The sequence below is a fragment of the Lepidochelys kempii genome, chromosome 2, assembly GCF_965140285.1.
Source record: "Lepidochelys kempii isolate rLepKem1 chromosome 2, rLepKem1.hap1, whole genome shotgun sequence".
Classification (NCBI taxonomy): domain Eukaryota; kingdom Metazoa; phylum Chordata; order Testudines; family Cheloniidae; genus Lepidochelys; species Lepidochelys kempii.
Genome location: NC_136381.1, coordinates 132,495,243 through 132,509,752, shown reverse-complemented (window position 1 = coordinate 132,509,752; position 14,510 = coordinate 132,495,243). Strand labels below are relative to the sequence as shown.

General features: G+C 39.5%; 1 protein-coding gene across 3 annotated transcripts in view; it reads right to left on the bottom strand.

Moving 5' to 3' along the window:
* CDH18 (cadherin 18) overlaps positions 1-14,510 on the bottom strand; it is a 454,121-nt gene that overhangs the window by 60,316 nt on the left and 379,295 nt on the right. The window lies entirely within an intron of this gene.

Sequence of the window (14,510 nt, the reverse complement as noted above, 5' to 3'; positions counted from 1 at the left end):
TTCTTGTGCCTGATAAGGTTTGTTCTACTCCATTTCTCCAGCAGCATGACTTCCTCCTACAGCTCCCATCACACGCCCTCCACCTGACTAAGTGGGAGGCTTTTAACTAGTTTCAGCCAGCCCCTGATTGGCTTCAGGTGTCCCAATCAACCTAGCAGTCTCCACTTCTTTCTGGAAGGATCTTAATTGGCCCCAGGTGTCTTGCTTAACCTGGAACAACTGCCATTTGGTTACCATGGTAACAGGGATTTGTTTAGCCTGGGGCTAACATACCTGTTTCTCACTACTTTCCTATAGCCATCTGGCCTTGCCCCGTCACAATATGTATATTCTATGGGAGATTAAAGCACTCAGTGTTGAATGAATAATTTCATTTTTATTTTTATGTCACTTATGAAAATAATTTATTTCACTCACTGTTTCAGTTCACTTACTATGATATTAGAGAGAGAGAAAAGTTTTGAATCAACCCACAGTTGTATTTACTTTTTCTCTAGTTTTATTTACATACAGTTAGGGATGTATCTTTAAAAAAAAACATCTATTGGGTGGCTACATATTTTCATGGCAAAGGTAAGAGAAATTTTCTTTGGCATAAATAAATGGACTACTGGACTGTTCTTTCATCTTCCCTAATATCTTATATTGAGAGAGTGCGTTCCTGTCTTCTAAGAGTCCAGAGTCCTCCTTAAAACCACTTCTTGCTTAAAGATTTCCAATACTAATATTTTCATTGAGTTCTCCAAACTCCATGTGTCCCAATTGTCTCTTGTGTATCCTATCTAGAAGCATCTTACAAGTAGTTAGTGTAGCGTGGAGTCCCCCTGATTTCATGTGCAGAAGAAATGATGTGCAGAAGAAATGATGCATGCAGCACTAACTGTTTGCTGGACAGACTCTTAGATGGTAAACTCTTCACTTGTATTTTATAAGTATCTTGTCTCCTGTGTATGGTGAACCATTGTAGGTATGACCTGAAGACCATCCCAGTGCCAGAGAGCCAGTATCTGGTAGTGCGTTTCAGCTAGTCTGACCAGTTCAGTGTATCCCAATTAACTTATGTTATAATCTATGTCTAGTAGGTATTTTGTTACGCAGTGTTTCCCAAACTTGGGAAGCCGCAGACAATGGGCGCTGCGGGAAGCGGTGCGGGCCGAGGGACGTACTGGCCGCTGCTTCCCACAACCCCCATTGGCCAGGCACAGCGAACCGCGGCCAGTGGGAGCCACGATCAGCCAAACCTGCGGACGCAGCAGGTAAACAAACCAGCCTGGCCCACCAGGGGCTTTCCCTGAACAAGCGGCGTCCCAAGTTTGGGAAACACTGGTGTAAGGTATCATTAGAAAACCAATATGACAATAATCATTAATATTTTTGCGTGGTGTATGTATGATAAATTCCGCAAGGGCTGAACAAATGGGAAGGAAATATGGGACTAAAATGTGTTTGAACCAGAGAAGTCTGGGGAATGGGTAAACATGTTTTTTTTTCCTAACAAAGGAAAGGTCGATGCCCCCCTCCAAGTGTAATCAGAGATAACTGGCAATCACAGTCAAGTGGCCATTCATTGGCATATCAGAGGCAGCAGGGGCAGATCAGTTTGCATTGCAGAAAGCACCAACAAGGAAGACAGCAGCCTGGAACCTTCTCCATCAGACACTATGGCACCTTTCCCTCACAGCAGGGCCACCGAACTTTGAGAAGGATACTGTAAAAGATCCGGACTCACCTGGCGGTGCCTCCTGCTAGTCTTTGGGAATTAGCTCTTTTCCAGCCTGGAGCACCATCTGGCCTCGTGTCCCTCACAGACCCTGGTGTCCCTTTCTCTGGGGTTTTGCCCCCTGGCAGTACCCCCACACTGCCTCTGAGTCCCCTTCCTGGGGAACCCCCAACCCACTATCCCCACCTTGCCTCAGTCTGGGCTACTGCCAATCATCACCAAGCCCCCGCTCCCTGGGGCAGACTGCAGTGTAAAGGCCACTCATCACAGGCAAGAGGGTTTGGACCTGTTGCCTTCCTCTGCCTCCCAGTACCTCTGTGGGCCTTGGACCAGGCCCTACAGCCTGGGGAGTTGCCAGCCTGGAGTGCCCCGGCTAAGCCTGCTCCTTCCCCAGCATTGCACCACCCTCAGTACCCTGTCAGGCAGGCAGGCCCTGCTCTCTCCCAGCCTGGAGAGAGATTCCTTGGGCCTCTGGCTCACAGCCTTTTTATACAGGCCAGCTGGGGCTGATTTGGGCATGGCCCAGTTGCGGCTGCTTCCCCAATCAGCCATCCCCAGCCACAGCCCTCTCCAGGGCTGCTTTTAACCCCTTCTATTTTAGGAGCAGGGTAGCCACCCCACTACAGATATATTTCAAAAGTTCACTGGACTATAAATGTCAGAGGCAAAGAACCCCAAGTTATCTTTCACCTAACAAACAAAGGAACCAAACACTTTGTATTTGGTGGGAGATCCAAAGGGCCCCAAAAGTACTGAGTACAATCCTGTTTAGCTTAAGCTACTGATTTTTGTCAGTCCCTTGAATGGACACTTTGCTGTACTTATAAAGTACTATGAATGCATACTATTGGTGCTCTAGAAATAAGCTTCCTGCCTCTTAATGACCAGATCCACTGGATTCAGGTTGATGACCAAATAGCTCCACTCATATAGCCTATTTTAGAGCTAGATGACTATACTTCACCTAGGTTTTTCAATTTCTTGGTCCAATCAACAACAACACAACCCAGAACAAACAACCAAACAAAAAACACCTTGCTGCTTATGACATTAATTAATTACATTGTTATTACTCTTAATAATACTAGTAATGAATGTTGGTGCTTCTGTAGAATAGAAAATGGGGATAGCATCATTGAAGTTCTAAAGCTTCATATTGTTTCTTCAAAACTGAATTTTTATCATAGATGAAACTAGATGCAACCTGCACCACCCTTTTGTCAGGAGGGGGTCTGTGCCCCAGAGGGGGATTCGCTGAAGAGAAGGTCAAATGGAATGTGAATCACTGTTTTCCTTGGGTCTTCTGACCCAGTTTCTGGTCAAAGGGGATGGTGGCTGCACTGGCCAGCTCTATGTCTTTTAGTTGAGCAGCGGTTGCAGGTGTCCCCAGTTATCTTAAGAAAAGCAAAGTATATTTGCCATGAGGCAGAAACAAAGAGAAGTTATAAAGAAAATAAGCAGTAAGCAGAATATTACCGTAGACAGATGTGAAAAGCAAAGTGAGTTAAGCTCTGAGCTTAGATACAGAAAATATTGGGCAAGGGAGATTTTCAAAAATACTAAGGATTTTAGAAACACAATCACTATTGATAGTCTTTCACTGAGATTTTTGCTTCTAAATCCCTTAGAAGCTTTTGCAAAATCTCGCTAAATTAACTGAAGATGCCGTATAATACCAAATCTGTCTCTCTGTCAAGCCAAACAAGCTGTCAGTTGGAGTTACTGCATGTCTCTCTCCAGTCATTTTGTTTTATTGAAAAACCTAGCTTTTCATCCTATCCTAACCCCTTTTATTGGCTTACACATTACATTATAGATAGTACAAACCCAGTTTGGTGTCTGTCTCATACCTCTCAACAGCTATGTACAATAAGAAATGTTCTTGTTCAATTGCCCCTTGTCATCTGGCATACATAGCTGTCTGACCAAATAATCCTCCATAAATCATTTTTGAGACAGACCTGAGTTCACAACTCCCAATACATCTTTGACTTTACACATCAAAGCATGCTTAGCCAGACAACCCTTAGATAAACTGTTCATCCCCAAACCAAAAATATCACTCAAATAAATAGGTATCTTGGCATACCTATTAATCACACTATCCACAGACATACTATTATATAATTAAATAGCACTACAGTGATACCTATTGGGAGACTTGATTTGGCTTCAAATCGTAGCAGAGTCTCTTTCTTCACAAAAGACTCTCCGATTTAAAGCAAAGGTGAGAGGGAAGATATCTCAAACAGTAGCGCAGAAAAAAGTAAGTTATTCCTTTAAGTTTACTGCCTGTGATCAAAAGTTTGCACAAAGATTTTGATCAATACAAACCTTAAGGATACTGCAGCCTATTGTTTATGTAAGAATCAGTCACATAATACTGAGTGATGTGATGAGTATAACTAGCTTTGACTGGTGTCTTGAGCCTAACCTCAGTGGATGTGTTTTGATTTTAAAAGTGCATCTCAGAGGACTGGTAGATTGCCACCTCCACCCGCAAAATGGAGAAACAGGATCCCAAAAGGCCAAATTTCTACTTCTTAAGAAAATCTCCCACTGTTGTTAACTCTGTTTTGTCTCATGGCAGAAGTACTCCACCACTCTAGTGCGGACAGAAAGGGTATGTGTTTGTGTGGTGGGGGGAAAGCATAAGGAATCTTTGCTTCCTTGGAATTTCAATCTGCACATTCCTTTTAGGGTCATGGGCGAGGGGGTGTGGCCTCATTATCCACTAGAACTTAGCAGATCTGGATAGCCTTGCCTCAGGGGTGAACAATGTAATATACAACACTTCACAAAGGGTTGTAATAGATGTGCTGCCTATGCACTCCTGGGAAAGCTCCACATGGCCAGTTACGACAAGCAGTGCCAAACTGATGCAATCCAACCCAGAAAGATTTAAACCTGTACCCTCCCCCATCAGACCCTAGCAAAAGAAGGCAGCCTAAGGTTGACATCGGATTTCAAAAAAAAAAAAAAAAAGAGTCCCCAGTCATCCTTACTGGTGGTCACTGGGGCTGAATCTGTATATGAACTCTAAATTGATGCAAGGGGTTTCACAATCTTAAATATAGATAGAAGTAACTGTTTGGCTCTAAAGGAAGGAAACTGGTAATATTGAGGCTTTCAGGCCTCAAGAAGGGTTATTGAATGTGAAGATTCAAGAGAGAGTGGTTAGATCTTATATCCACAGTCCTCCATGTCCACCTGGTTTGAGTCTAAACACATTTAATCAGTGAATGATAGTCATTTCACCTGGGTGACCTCAAAGATTTAAAAGCCATTGTTTACTTTATTGGCAAAATCAGGTTTGAGCAGAGTCTTTCCTGTCATCCTCATGCATTCAAATTACAAGATATTTCTAATGTTCTTCTGGAAAGAAGTTGTGTGCCAGTTGAAGGCAATGGTGCTTAACATCCGCATTGTCCCCAAGAAAATATAAAAGATTATGGATTTTTCTCATCAGGCAAGACTAAAACTCAGGAGACTGTAATCCTATCCAGTTCTAAATTGGTACTGATGAGAGACTGAGGATTGTTCTAGTCACTGTCCTGCCTTAAGTATACAAAAAGGTCTGAGGATAGATAAACTGGCTTAGATATCTAACAGGCTTTACAAGTTGATTAGATTCAATACAATCAAGTCTTGGAATAAATTTCAAGTGACCTGAACATTTCTGAGTATGCTTGGGCACTGTCAGAGAGCTGGGTGCTCCAGCTGCAGCTAGCCACAGCTTCCTGGTCAGAAGACAGAACCTTCATTAAACATTACTAGAGCTCCTCAAATGTGGACAAATACAACTCGGCAGATGCAGCCTTCAGATGCCCCTCCCAAATGTGAAAAACTATGTGGCATTAGCCCACCATGTATAAAAACAGATTACTTTTCATTCTGAGAAAATAGAATGCTGTTTCTATGAGGGGAAAAAACATTTTTCCCACACTCACTTTTATTCACTGACAACTTCTACACATCTTTCCTACCCTTGATCATGTGTACTCTATTATCTTGCTTTTCTAGGAAAAGATTTGCTTCCACATTTTCTTTCTTCACCTTTGCATGGACAGGAAAGCCTGTAAGGACCTAAGTTAGAAGCCAAAGCAAGATGAAGATCTCTCTTATTTTACTAAAAAGAAAAGGAGTACTTGTGGCACCTGAGAGACTAACAAATTTATTTGAGCATAAGCTTTCGTGAATGCATCCGATGAAGTGAGCTGTAGCTCACGAAAGCTCATGCTCAAATAAATTGGTTAGTCTCTCAGGTGCCACGAGTCCTCCTTTTCTTTTTGCGAATACAGACTAACATGGCTGCTACTCTGAAACCTGTCTTATTTTACTGATTTCACTGAATTCTTCAGAGAATTACTCCTGCTGCAATGGCGCTTTAAATAGGTGTATTGATACTGAGCATCTCACTGTTATATTCAGAATCCCCCTTTTTCAGCGAAATAAATATTTTACTCAGGTTCCAGTGCTGCTAGGTAAGTACCAATATTGAGTTCAGTAAATACCAGACCCAGGCTCCATCCCAAGGAACTTACACACTAAATGTGATTTTAGTGTGTAAAATGAAATAAAAATAAAAATGAGCAATATTTACTCATTGCTTTTGGACGTATATACACAAAATAGCAGAATAAGTCATATAAGAATAAGTTTATATATTCATATTTGTTTATTACAGATTGGTGAAGCTCAATCCTTCAGATCAAATCATGTCTAGATTTTGGGGACACTCAGATATATTACCTGAGTCTTAATGCTATACGCAAGTTTTACTCCAGTGTAATTATGCTGAAGTTAGTGCAATTCCACCAGCACAGAGTGAAAATTCAGGCCCTTGGAACTCCAACAGAGAAACAAACTGTCAGTTTTGCTGTCAAAACTATGGATAAGGGAAGAAACAATTCTGGTTGCTGAGAAATTTTGACCACCTTGTACTCGAAATCTGTGATGTGATAGCATCTTTTGGACTTATAAACTGCTGTTACGTATGCGTAGCAGAGATAGAGCACACAGCTTGACCTAGCCCAATAATATTTTGGGTATCTACAGGGAAGGAGCAGCAATTGGATGAGAGCTGCTTCTGTTCCAACACTGTCAGTAAAGAGATGTACGCTGCAGCCCTGGGGAAGACCCACAGCAATTCAGACAAAGCAAAAGACTTCTAGTCTTCAGCCAGGCAAAATAGAGTGCTCTTCATATATTTTGATTTACAGACAACCTTGTAGACCTTGGGAAAAATAATATTGAGGGAAAAGAGAGGGCAAAGATGTAACATGAGAGGAAAAGAAGGCCCCTGCCTTCTCTGCTTGTATGGATCTGCACACAAGAACTGGGTGATTTTTTCCGGAAAAAAATGCAGATCCATCGACACCGAACTGTTGTGTGAATGCATGTTGGTTTTGCCAAATTGTTCATGTCAAAAAAACCAGGACACAAAAATGCCAAAATTGTAAAAAATGTTGAAATGAAAAGTTAAAAAAGACAATGTTTTGATTTTTTTAATTCAAAATAACTTTTCATTTGAAAATATGCTTCAATGTTATTTATTTATTTAAAGGAACCACTCAAAATACAACCATTTGTTTTGGGTTGACTGATTTTTTTTCCTTTGACCCAAGACCATTTTTATTTATTTATTCTTCAATTCACATAAATTTTTGAAAATAATTGGTTTTGGGTCAACCCATTATTTTTCCCTCTGATTTTATTTGGAATTGCCTTCAAACAAAACAAAAATCAGTTATTTGCATAGCTCTACTGTACACTGAAACTCCTGCAGAGATATACAGAGTGGGAAAACTTTACAGTCCATCTGTCAGAGCTTTGGTACCATCCTGCTCACTGTTTCATCCTAGTGCCTTACAAATTTTATGAGTAAACATAAGGAAGAATCTCTACCTTTTTATCGGCCCTTTGCTTTGCACCAAAGTAGGTTCTGCAGCAGCCAACAGGGTGATTCCCATATATTACCCAGATTCATAAAAAATACAACAGGGTGATCCCCGTAGCACAGATTCATAAAACAGAGCCAAAGTGATATATTCAATACAGAACACAGACAGAAAACAGTTCATTCTCTATACTACACCATGATTTAAAATATCAGACTGACCCTTTTCCGCATATACATTATATCATCACTTCTGACTGTAGTAAGGACCTTCTGTTGACTTCTCTTCTCATTCATACACTGTGTTCCATATTAGCCAAGTATTTTTGTTGTTGTTGACCTTATTCTCACACAGTGATTACACACAGCTTTCCAGATTACAGTAAGGATCCTTCCACTAACCCTACATCTCCATATTGAGCCTGTGCTCCCACAGTTCACAGACTACATTCCATAATATAATAGCTTCTACTGTTCCAGCATGTACTGGACCTACTTTATGTAGGGCTTTTCACTGTACTCTTTACTTACGGCATTCCAGACTATTATCGGAGCTTTTTATTGCACTGATGATGTAATGTGTTTCAATCTTATATTAGGTGCCTGTCACTCCATTGTTTATGTGTATTGTGCGCCTAACTGGAATAGGAGATGCTATTCTATCATTTATATATTGTGGCCTAATTTATCAATGGAAACCTTCACTCCATTAATATGCTGCATTCCGTATTTAATATGAGTTTTTTTTCTCCATCAGCATAGCATGTACTGTAATATAAAAAGAGTAATAACTGATTCTGAACAGTGTGTTTGCCATAGAACCCACTTGAGCAAGCAGTTCCTGCTCCCTGTTCTGCTTCCTCTTGCAGTGTGGGCATGCAAGAGGGTGTAGGTCAGGATGTTTACCAGGTCACCGAAGCTCATTAGACCTGTCTTCCCAAAGACATGTAAGATAACTGATCCTGTGCAATTTAGCTTTGTCTGTTTGTTTGTTTTTTTTCGAAGGGTGAAGCTAGAATAGTTAGCTTTCATTCTCTTCCCTATTTATCAGCAGTGGGTTTTAGGAAAACCAGCTACTAGGCAGGGAAGAAAAAAGTATAAGAACATAATTCTTGCAACATTCATTTCATTTCCAAACCCACACTATAGATCCCTCACATACTCACTGCTAAGATTCTGATACTGAACCAGATCCTACTTTGTGTAAGCAAAGGTTTGGCTATAGGTTCCTCAAATCAAAAATTAAGGAGGGTTCAGAATGTGAGGGGATGCTTTTGTTCCATCTCTAATAAATATACATTTTTGTATTTAGGAATGTAAATATAATCCAGCTCAAGATCATTAAAGTTCTTAAAGGCCACAAAAAGAATGTTAGTAGTACACTGAATTTCAAGAGGATATACTCTTTGTTACAATATGAATCTCAGTGTTCCTTTTAAAATATCAATTTTTTTCCTGGCTCTCTGAAGTATGATACCATATAATTTGTTAAATCATCCCTATATTCTACTAGCAATGCAGCAAAGGTTAAAATAGGTTCCTGCATCTGCTCCATTATTTGAAACCCAAATTAATTTCCCTATATAATGTTAATTTTGTAATCCTGTGACTAAGTAATGTATTATTTAATTAGTAGGTTATTTGAAAGCTCCAAACAGAAGGTTAGCAATTTAATCCAGACTAAGTTGACGCAAATCTGAGTTCATTACAGCGCCGATATCACTCAGTGGCTGGAAAGCAGGTTCTTCTACTCTGTAACAGAGTAGGTATCTTAACCACTATCATATATCATCCATTATGAGGTAACACTACGCGACAGTTAGACAAAGCAGAAAGGCAAAAGCAGCCGGGAGACTCTACTACATGCTCTACTAACTTCCCATAAAATGAGCAGTCTGAAGCTTACAGAAAAGCTTTTCCAATTTTGTAGGTTTCCTTAATCTGGTTAATGCTTTCTACTTTTCCTGGAAATAAAGCAGCTGCTTTGTATAAAAGGCAACTGAACCATACGGCCCAATTTACTCCATATCTAAATCTTCCATGTGCTATTCTGTTTTAGCTATAGTGGCAAGAGTCAGGTTGGAGGGGAAGGAAAGAAAGAAGTTTATTTTCTAGTGCATTCAGGAAGATACTCAGACTACTTCAATTTCCTATTGTTAATCAAGCTCTGCACTGACTAATGAAGTTAATTATAGCAAAGTGGAATTCCGAGTGGTTTGGTTCAACATGAAAATGCTGTGAATTTCAAAACACTAATACAGTGAACCTGCCCTAATCAGCCATGGAAGGATCTAACAAAAGTCAGTCACTTAGAAGAGTCAATTTTAAGCAAACAATTATGGAAATTATATAGAAAAGCACGAGATGTTTATATTTGTTGTTATTTGTGTTACAGTGGCACATAGAGAGCAAATCACGATTAGGACCCTTTGTACGAGGGACCATCTGTTCAAACAGCTAGTAGGAGACAATCCTTGCTCTGAACAGCTTACAATCTAATTTAAAGTAGGACAAAACAAATGTGTCTAACAGCTGATTGGAGGAAATCTTAAAATTTGTTTTTTAAAACAGTGAGTTGAATCCTGGAAATAATGTAAAATTCACTACATGAAAAATATTTGTTAACTAATATGGTATTTCTAGAAGGCTTTGTATTCTCAGCATTTACACTAACTACATGGTATGAACCAAACTACCACCATGCTTTGCACTCTTGCCAAGCTTATTGTGAACGGTATGTAACCCTGTGTATGCAGAACCTTTCAGAAGTGATGCAAAATATAAACAGGGTGCTAGGATAATTGGGATAGGAGTCCTTAACTAAATAAAAAGCTATAAATAATTGGTGATTTGGCCCTCCCAAAATAAATAAAAAACAGACAAATCCAAAAATATATAATGAGTGAATGGAGAGAAACAGATGGATGGATAGAGATATAAGATTTCATTTGCTTACTTTTATAATTTGTAAGGCACAGAGCTGAGCACAGTAAAATGTCTAGATAAAGTAAATTGGGTACGTTAAAAAGAAAGAAATAAGGTCATTGATTTTCCCAAGCACAGAAACCACTGACAATTAAAAAAAATATTGCATTTTGAAACTGGTACAGAAGATGATGGTTAATCATCACCAATTTGAAGAAGGAGGTATATAAAGATTGTGATGATATTGTGGATGGAAAAAATAGTAGAATGTCCTCCTCTACGTCAACTACAGTGTCAGTACTAGCAATGTTTAACTGCATGTACAATTTGACACAGCAGCAGCATCTTTCGATTTAGACTTATGTGAAAAATAAGAAATGTTATGTGGGAACAACAGTGATGCAATATGGAGGAAAGGATCTCCCACCTCCTAACAGCAGATAACAATATCTGTATTTGGTCACCTGCTGCTTGGCTTTATTGCTAAGAATTTTTTTAAAAATATTTCTCCTCGGGACAGTTATTTGCTATAATCAGTCTTCTGATCCTTACTCTGTCCACAGTGATCATTCTTGCCACCAGAATAAAGTGTAACTTAATTGGGTAGTAAATAAATTGTATCATTAAACCAGCAGGTAATAAATTAATAATAATATGCTTGAAACCATGTTTGTCTAAAGCTATATCAACCTCAGTAATGGCAGTGTCCCTATAAAATGGAAAGGACATACAACTGGATTAGGAAACACTGTGAAGAAAGTCATTGCTCTTTAATTATACTGTGGAGTAGTATCATTCTATAATGGATCTAAGTAACTTAATTGACTGGTAGCTAGCACTGTAGATGGATCAGCTGTGGAACACATACCTTCATCTATGCGGTACACAGGCTGTAGATTTTGTATTTTCTAGTAAATCAATGTCAAGCAAAGTAGTTTTTGTTTGATTGTTTTAAACTAGCGTTCTGTGGGAATGAACATGGAGAAGGTAATCCTATTCTCCTCCTCTCAACAGGCTCACCCCTGAATTTTAAGACTTTAATCAAACAGCTCTTATTAAAGTTAATGGGAGTTTTATGGCTATATTTCAAACATATTGGGTAAGTCAGTAACTTGCCCTCCACACCATGGCAGGGGAATAAGGGAATCCTTTACTTCCCTCCACTGATGGCCTGCATCATGGGTAGTTTCCACAGAACTGCAATTTCCCTCTGTTCAGGTAGGTAAGAAATAAGGAGAGAGATTTGACTCTCCTCCCCAGTGTGACAACAAGCATAGAGGGGAAGGCAATATGCACCAGGCAAAGTGCTCATTTCTGTTCTGCTCATGGGGCAGCACAAGTATGTGTCACCCGTTACTCAGAGCAGTCACAAAGCCACAATTCAGCCCTTTAAATATTAAAGCCCTGTGACAGAGTGCTGGAAACTAAAAGGTAAGTCAGCACTCTGACCACTTAGGCACCAATCAGACCCCCTGGAGACGGCTGATTGGATAACTAGCTGGAAATCCCCAATCAGGCTGAGAAGGGTGTTGAACCAGAAGCTTATTATTATAAAAGGAGGTACAGAAAGGAAATGAAGGAGTGCACCTGGGCTAGCTGAGCCCTGTATGCTCTGAGATTTTCAGGAAAGGAGGGCTTTTCCTGTGGGAAAGGGCCAAAGGGCCAGAAGCACCATAAATACTTTGCTGTGTGAGACTGCACGGGGGATAGTGGCAGGACTATAAATAAACTCACATGAAGTTGACACCTACTGATAGAGTTTGAGAGGTTTCTGGGGTATCAGGGGATGGGGATGAAGCCTGCACAGTTACAAGCCCCTTAATATGTTGTGTGTGGGCATCAGATGGTTCAATATTGGGATGTACACACTTTCACCTCTTGAATTCTGGCTCAAATACAACCCAAAGCTACCATGACAGAAATTGTTACCAGATGATGGTTGCTCGGGTGACTATATGTGAAATGAGTTTGATGGCTAGTCCAGCTATTAGAAGACAGGTATTTCCATAACAAAAACTACCATCACAATTGACACCCATTTTGGTACTCTCAGAGGGATGGATAAAGAGAGGTTGGACAATGAACTTTCCTCTCACGCCTAACAATGTTTCCTACAGGTCAGGATTGAATCCCTAGTAGGGCAGTAAGGGGGCATTTGCACCGCTGCTGTCCCTGCTAAACCTCTACTATGGATAAAGAGAGGGTTTCAATGTCCAAGGTAGTCAATCCAGCTCCTTCCACAAGCATATCTTTCATATAGGGAAAAAACATTAAAAGAGAGAGAAATGGAAGAAAGAGTGAGGAAATAAAGGGAATAAGATGAATGAGGAAAATGATAAGAAAGAATAGGGCTCAGGCAGGGGTGAGCAAAAATTAGGTTCAGTTATTGAAAGAATTTGAATAATTTATGTTGTCACCTCAGCCACTTGTTTCAAGCTGCTAGTGAAAAAGATGCCAAAGGGCTGGATCCACTACCAGGACTGGTGCCAGCTGTTTCTCCAACTAGTTTCCCACTCTACTCACCAAACCTGCTGCCATTTTCCTTCTCAGCCTTTCACAACTTGCAATGGCTTCTCTCCTACCACCTTCCTCTGACTCTTCTCTAGACAAAATTTTCTTAACTGTTGAAAACTGTTGAGGGGTGGTGGATCTTCATTTGGCTTCCCTGTTCTCAGGCCAGCAAGAAAGCTAATCTCTATGTTGCTCCATGCTATGGGGTCACAGGTTCATCTTCCTTACAGCCATTGTCATTTAGCTGACTTAGAAAGCGACTCATCTCTTAGTCTAGTTAATTTTACTAGTTAACATACTAATGTTATGATTTAGACAATAACATGATAACCACAGTTTAAATTAATTATCTTAGCATTATCAAATTGTGGATACTGATTGTTGGATACCAAACACTTCTGAGAGTTGGAGTATCAGCACAAAAACAGGTTTCAGAATCATAAAAAATTAGGAGTTTATAACATTCCATGGTAATTGTTCCACTGTATTGAGAGTATCATATTCATACAGTAGGCTTTAATTAAAATTGTGCATGTCCAATTAACTTCAGAAAGACTGATTGCCATTTACTTTCTCATATAATGATGCAAGGGATTTACAATTCATTCATAAAAAGGATTAGGCTACCAAACATGTAGTCATATGGGAATTATTTTTTTCTAAAAGATCTGAATTCCAACCTTAGATATTTGTTTGTTTATCTAGGGAATTATCATACTTTTTATTTGAAAAGAACCACACTTCCTTATATAAAGCAACACAAGAACTACCACTGTATTCCTCAGTATGGCCTAAAACATATAGAGTAACTCTGCTGTAAACCAGGAATGGATCCAAGCCAAAATTTTAGCTATGACCAGCAACCCTCTCCTTCTATGTTGGCTGAATCCAAACACCTTGAAACTTAGAAAACTTCAGATTCAGATTTCCTGTACCTGGGTATATGAGTTTTCAGCCCCAGTGTGGTGATATGGCCTGTAATACGGAGTGTGTGAAATTTGGAGCCAGCTTCATAGTTCAGATCTTGCTGTTTTTCAAACCTAGCTGTGTTATAAACTGTAGTGTTATGGTCAAACCATTAACACAGAATATCACAGAATTTATTAAAAAAAAACCCAGAAACTGTTCCAAGAAATCAATTCCAGTAAGAAGACTATTTGATTTCTTTCTTCACTAAAATGTTATATGTTTGTTTCATTTACAAATGACGTATCTGATCTAGCACATGCTCGCTACTGAGACAAATAGCAACAGGACTAATCATCCTTGTATGTACTTTGCCTGGTAGTAAATGTTTGCAAAGTATGCCTCAAACAATATCAGCAATGCAAGAAAATTCACTAGATGACCCAAATTCTTTTCTACTCTGATATGAATGAAAAATATTAGAATATTATAACTCAGATTATAAATATTTTGTAAAATTACTGCATTCCCATGGTGTGGGAGGAACCT